This window comes from Taudactylus pleione, unplaced genomic scaffold, assembly GCF_031769625.1.
Source record: "Taudactylus pleione unplaced genomic scaffold, aTauple2 ptg000938l, whole genome shotgun sequence".
NCBI lineage: Eukaryota > Metazoa > Chordata > Amphibia > Anura > Myobatrachidae > Taudactylus > Taudactylus pleione.
Window position 1 is genome coordinate 399,066 of NW_028285339.1, and position 6,921 is coordinate 405,986.

General features: G+C 43.8%; 1 pseudogene; it reads left to right on the forward strand.

Moving 5' to 3' along the window:
- The first annotated feature begins 5,877 nt into the window (after positions 1-5,877).
- LOC148473290 (5S ribosomal RNA) lies at positions 5,878-5,997 on the forward strand (annotated as a pseudogene).
- The last annotated feature ends 924 nt before the right edge of the window (positions 5,998-6,921 follow it).

Here is a 6,921-nt window from a genome sequence, read left to right on the forward strand (position 1 = left end):
AGTGCGATCACTGCCACAGCACAAGAGCTCTCTGCGTGTGCAGAGGCTTGCAGAATTGGAGACAGGTCAGACTAGCCGTAAGTGGTCGATGGTGGCCGATGTGTACACTGGTCTGCGTTTGCTCGCAGAAGAGAAGGCAGCAGTGGGCGGCTATATACACAGATAAGGTTGTGGCTGCATCTGCGTATATTAGCAGCTGTATTCAGTCAGAATTTGCAGATGCAATTGCGTTCTAAGCTGAATCCAGTCCTGTGTGTAGTAGCAAGAGGCACACTATAGATGTGAGAGGTAGATCAGTGGATTAGTGATTTGGGGGCATATTCATCAACCCTAAAATGTTTTTAAGGACATTTTCCTTAATTACCGTTCTTTAGTATTCATGAAGACACAACACAGGAGCTATCACTGTTATCTCATGGTTAAGTCCCCCTGCGTTAATTTCCACACTCCCCATACATTAGTATGGGGAACTGGAAATTATGCTATTCAGCAAATCCCGAAAACTATGTATTTTCGGAATTTGGTGTTACTATACACCAGGGCCGGCTCTATGGGTGATCGAACAGGGGCGCCACCCATACAGGGCACACCCCTCCCCAACATCCCGCGTGGCATCCATTCAGTGACTGGAGAGGGGCTGGGGGAAGACCAGCTAGTGAGGCTCCTCCCAGCCTGATGTCATTTGGAGGCGTGCCATGCGGGCACGCCTCCAAATAACGTCACGTTATTTTCGGTGTTGGGCCGCATTGGAGCCGGCCCTGCTATGCACCACTCTAAGGTGGCATACAGCGGGTTACACTTACCTGCTGTCAGCTGGGCAGGTCCTCCTCGGCTTGCTCTGTCGCTCCCTGGTCCCTCCGGAGCCGGAAGTGGCTGCAGTGACCAGGTAAGTGGGGGACAGGGATGTGAGGGGAGGGGGGGGTTGGGCGATACACAATTACCACAGCTGTAAGCAGTGCTACGCATGCGATGCTTTTACGGATGTAACAGCGTATGCGCAGCATGGATTACTGCTGCGGTAAGTTAGAGTAGATAGGGAAAAGTATCTATTTTCCGAAAAGCTGTCATCGCAAAAATTACAGCTTTTCGGAATAGATAATTATGGAGAGGAGGAATTATGAATTCCCCAGGTAATTAGGTAGAACTCCATGCGAGTTCTAAACCTAAATTACCTCCATCGAATTTTTAGTAATGATGAATAGGCCCCTAGGTGATGTATTTAGTGAGGGGTAAGTGTGGTGGGGGGAGGTAAAGTAAAGGGATGTTTTGTGAAGGCCATTTTAGTGGGTAAGGGGTGGTATTTGTGTGTACAAGTGGAAAAGAAGTATATTAGAAGGTGGATGATGTATTTGATGAAGGTAAGTACGGTGGGGAGGGTATAGTGTCAGGGGTAATGGGACTAGGCGGGGGTGCTGTTTCTTGCACAGGGCAATAAATTGTCTAGTTACAACTCAGCATAAACTTGTACATTCTTTACTGTAATCTGCTCTATCTCAGTTGTAAGACAATTGTATAATACTAGAATTGTTTATTTCTATATATGTACAAATTCCACACAGATAAAACCCACTACCCAAAGCCTCTTACTAGTGTCACTGTGGTAAAAGTTTTTCACCAGCTGTGTGTTTATCTCAGTTTTTGTGTATTGTTTGGTGCAGTGTGTCTCAAGCACACAAACACCAGCATTTTACATGGTACTGTGCCTGTGTATCTGAGGCCGCATAATATTATTCCATGTCCTTTGTGGGATGGCCATGCCCCTGTGGATGACCACACCAACCCAGTGACTGGCCACACCCCTTTAGCGAGCCTCTGCCACTGCACTTCCTTGGAGGGCCTTACATGCCCCAGTCAGACACTGAGTACTGGGTAGGGGGAACGCAGGTAGATTAAGCTACACCAAGTAATACTGGGCATACACTATTCAAATTTTGACCCAATCAGGCGATAATTATCTGATCACGCCGATAATTTGTGTATTCCCGAGACCGATCAGTAATTATTGATCTGTCGGACATGCTGAATCGTCCATCATGTCCAATAGATTCGATAATTGGTCTGGCCGCTGCTGTCCGCCCAACATTTTCCCTGTTCCTTCACAGAGGAGGAATGGGGAAAGGTTTCCTTCACAGGGAAGGAAGGCAGATATTGTGCCCATACACTGTGAAATATCTGTGTATTGCCATGATAGCTGATGGGTTCAGATAACAGGGAATGACCAGTGAGAGATACGAAAAATCCAGGACAGGTGGGTGTCAGCAATGAGCAATTAAGGGGCAGATGCATTAAGGCTATTTTCATGAACAATTTGTAGAACCAGGTGTCACCTTCCTAGGGGGTGACACCAAAAAGCCAGCAGCTCCTCATTGACAGAGAGCTGGGTGTTGCACACTAATATCACCAAGCAGCACCTGGCTCCCGGTGAGGAGGAGGTTGCAGTGCAGGGAGAGTCTCTGGGAACAGCTGGCATCTCCAGGAGTGCCAGGGAAGACGACAGATACCGATGGAGGGTGGAGTCTGAGCACTGGAGGTCCAAGCCACCGAAACAGAGCAGGGGTCCACAGGGAGCGACCGCTGGCAAGTGTCAAGTGGTGGAAGAAGAACTAACCAAGTGAGTGGAGGTACCAACAATGGGAACTAGAACAGCCAGGGACAAGGTTGTCTTTAGAGAGGAGAGGTCCCATGTGCATCCCCTGTCATGGGCCCCCTCCTCTCACTCCGGCGGCCGGCAGCTGACTTATGTGGCTGGCTGGCCACCACAGAATCAATAGGCTCTGGGCACTAGTGTGTGCCTGGAGTCTATTGCGCATGCATAGATCGCTGGGGAAATGGTGCGGCCGCCATTTTCTTGGCGATTTCCTCACCTCGTGCAAAACACCGGAAAAATGGCCACGGTGCCCATTTTCCGGCGTTTGAGCAGCGCTGGGAGTCATAAGTGGGACCTCAGCGTGGTAAGTTTTACATAGTATGGGTGCTGGTTGTGCGGTGTGGGCTCCCCCTGGGCCCGTGTGCACCGCACACCCTGCACCTATTATAGATACGCTCCTGACTAGGAAGTGAGATGACAACACTTGTAGTCCCGGCCTCAAAAGCTGGATTACATATCAACCTGTGACTTCATATCAGTGCAATTTTAGGCACTGGAAGACATCCTGAGTGAACTTACTTAAACCATAATTTCAAATCAGAAACTCCACGTCCTACTTGGTGGGCACCATGTAGACCTCCTTGGCTCTGACTAACCTGAAACATAATCAAAAACCTAATCTTGGTCAAACTACACCACCATGCCAAATTTGGTGGAGCTAGGTACGAAGCATAAAGGACATACAGACACACACAATTCTCTATTCTCACTTATCAAATATATATATAGAGTCTTTTAAACAAAGGATTATCATTTGTGCCTACGTGTAATTTCAACAATTTCCTTTGGAAACAGGATTTGTGGAAATTTCACCGTAATCTCAAGCTTAAAGAATTCTATGCTACCAAAGAGTCTGACATTTCCACTTATTCTAAAGGTCCGGTAGAGAGCAAATCTACTATTGAACTCCAATCTTTCAATGCTTCCATCAAAAGCTTTATTAGATTGGTAGATCACCATGTTGAGTTGGAAACAAAAACCAGACCTAAATTACATCATAATCTCACTAAGGATGAATACATTGCTTTACATTCACTAAGTAATGATAAAAGCATTGTAATTTGTTCTGCGGATAAGGGGGGAGCAGTTGTCCTTCAGGACACCGTTTCCTATAAAAAAGAGATCTACAGACAACGTTCTGATCTACATGTGTATACCAAATTAGAAAGTGACCCTACCAGTCTCTACAAATCCGAACTCGATGATTTACTTGATCAGGCCGCTGCCAACAATTGGCTTGACCTTAACATGGTCAAGAACCTCAAAACTACTAAACCCATTGTGCCCCTGATATATACCTTACCCAAAATTCATAAGTCCCTAATATCACCTCCAGGACGTCCAATCATTTCCGCAAGGGGTTCACTATACAGTGTAGTATCCAAATTCTTGGATTTTTATGTTCAGCGAACCTACATTTCTTAAGGACACAAATTCCCTTATAGACAAATTACAACACTTGCACAATTTACCAACACAATTTTTTCTTTGCACGATTGATGTAGTGTCGTTGTACACTAGTATACCTCACTCGCAGGGATTGGACTATATGAAAACTTTTCTTGAGTCTAAACAGGAGTACAGTGGACCCAAGATTGATTTGTTCATTTCACTTCTAGAAAAAATCCTCACTAGTTTTTCTTTGACACTTATTATTTACAGAAGAAAGGATGTGCTATGGGGTCACACGTAGCACCTTCATTCGCTAATGTCTATATGTTCAAGGTTGAACAGTTGATATTTTTACTTTACCCCGAATTTAACAAACATCTCGTATACTTCACTAGATACATTGATGACATTTTTGTTATTTGGTCTGGGACATCTGCACAATTTTCAACAGCAATGCATCACATCAATCAAATGCATGATCATATAAAGTTCACATATGAATGCAGCCAACAGAATGTACACTACTTGGATGTGAACATCAGTTGGTCTGGTTCTGCATTCGTTACGTCTTTATATACCAAACCCACTGACTGCAATACTTTTTTGCATGCTGATAGTCATCACCCTCTACCTTTGAAGAAGAGTCTACCCTATTCCCAATTTCTTCGCATCAAGCGGATTACCAGTGACATTAAGATGGCGGAAGATGCAATGGACAGTATGATGATTAAATTCTTAAACCGTGGTTATGATGAAAATGAACTCCTCAAAGCTAAATTCAGGGCTCTTAAATCAAACAAGGTTGGCAACCGCAATAACTTTTCCAATAGCCTCTCTAAACCACCGACTATGTTTATTACCCAGTACAACTCCTCAAGCAATTCCATCAACTCTACGGTCAAAAGACTCTGGCCAGTGATCAACACAGACATTAATTTGAAACCACTATACTCTTCGAGGATTATGATGGGTTACAGGAGAGGTAAAAATCTAAAAGAATGGCTGGTGCATAATGACATCTCCACTGTTGAAAAGCCAAAAGGAACTAATTTTATTACTCGCAAGCCCGGATGTTACAAATGTATAGGGTGTACCACATGTGGATACATGGAAACTGGTCCTGATGTTGTTCATCCACATTCAGGGAAACGCATTCCCATAAGACATATTCTCAACTGCATGAGTAAGTTTGTTGTTTATATCATCTGGTGTCCGTGTGGCTTGGCCTACATAGGTTAAACTTCTTGCAACATGAGGATAAGGATGGCACAGCATCGTACCGCCATAAGACAAGCATTTGAAGGGAAAGACAATGACCAGCCTGTAGCACGACACTTCAAAGAACTCAAGCATCCTTTGGCTACATTGAGGCACAAGATAATTGATCACGTACCGGCAATGAGAAGAGGTGGTGACAGAGACAAACGTTTATTACAACTAGAGGCACGGTGGATCCACGATATGAATACTGTTGCACCTTTGGGTCTCAATGAGACATTATCATTTGCTTGTTTTCTCTAAAATAGACTTTTTATCTTGACCTCTTTATCATTCGTTGGTTTATCCATCTAGCCTTAAGGACACTTTCTATCTCTATCTCTTGTTTGATGTAATGGTGATTTTGTTGTCTCCCTACCTGGTGCTTTTTCACGTTAGTTAGCACCTAATAATCTTGTGCTTTGTGCCTATTCTTTTTTAAGTCGAGATATGTATACATTCCTTTCTGGTGTATGCCTCTCGTGTCTCTGGCTTAAGTTACCACCAAGAGGTAGTGATCAATGACCTATTCATTAGGTGATTCCTGCTGGAGAGGTTATGGTTCATTCTTCCTTTTCTTGATTTACTAACATACTCACACTGGATAAGCCCGATCTCGTCCGATCTTGGAAGCTAATCAGTGTTTGGCCTGGTTAGTACTAGGGTGGGTGACTCCCTTGGAATATCAGATTTTGTAAATCTAATATAATATTGGACTTTCACCATTTCTCTCCGCCTCTGACCTGGTTTTGTCATTATGATCTTATATACCCTTTACGTGGTCTTGCCTGCAGCACATCTTAGGCTATCACTCCGGATTGGTCCTGTTGAGCTAGTAATGAATGCTCCCACATCTACATTTATTACGTTTATTTATTCGTTTTCAGTTTGTCCTCAATAGAGGGCACAACTTATGTATGTTATTTTTTTCATGTTCTATTCACTTTATATACAGTGTATAGACATGTTCACGCTAACATATGCCCTACCCCACGTGTTCATTAGTCTATGCGATGCTAGCGTTTTGCATTACCTTACCCTATAATATGCCACATGACCTACTTGTTTAACCAGTATAGTCTGATGATTGCAGTGTATTATTTATTATTATGTATTTATTTATTATTTTGTTTTCAGTATATAACATGCACATAGCCATATTTATGTTTGTTTCACTTGTCTAGCATCCTGTTCACCTAGTTGGATGCTCCCACTTCACTGCTATGCACTATAATATTCATCACAGTACTGTCCAGCTTATATTGATGGTATACTTTGTGTCCATGGATCTCATTTACATAATCCCGCCCATTGACTTGCAGCTGACACCTGGAAGTGAGTGTCATCGTACATTGCGTCACACGCCGAACGTCACCACGTGCACTGTGACTGTTCGGCCGCACGCTGATGACGTCATTCATCCGGCGACTGGCAAGATGGGCGCGTGCAGCACTTCATCACATCTACACAGTCCTATAAAGGTTTGTACTTTGTATCCTTTCTGTGTTCTTGATAAAAGTCCTCACCGCCTGAAACGTCGAATCACATACACCTATTGTGTACCTGACTCTTCTTTATCCAGCCCCGTGAGTGCCGCTGTTTTGCATTTTTATTCAACAGGTCTT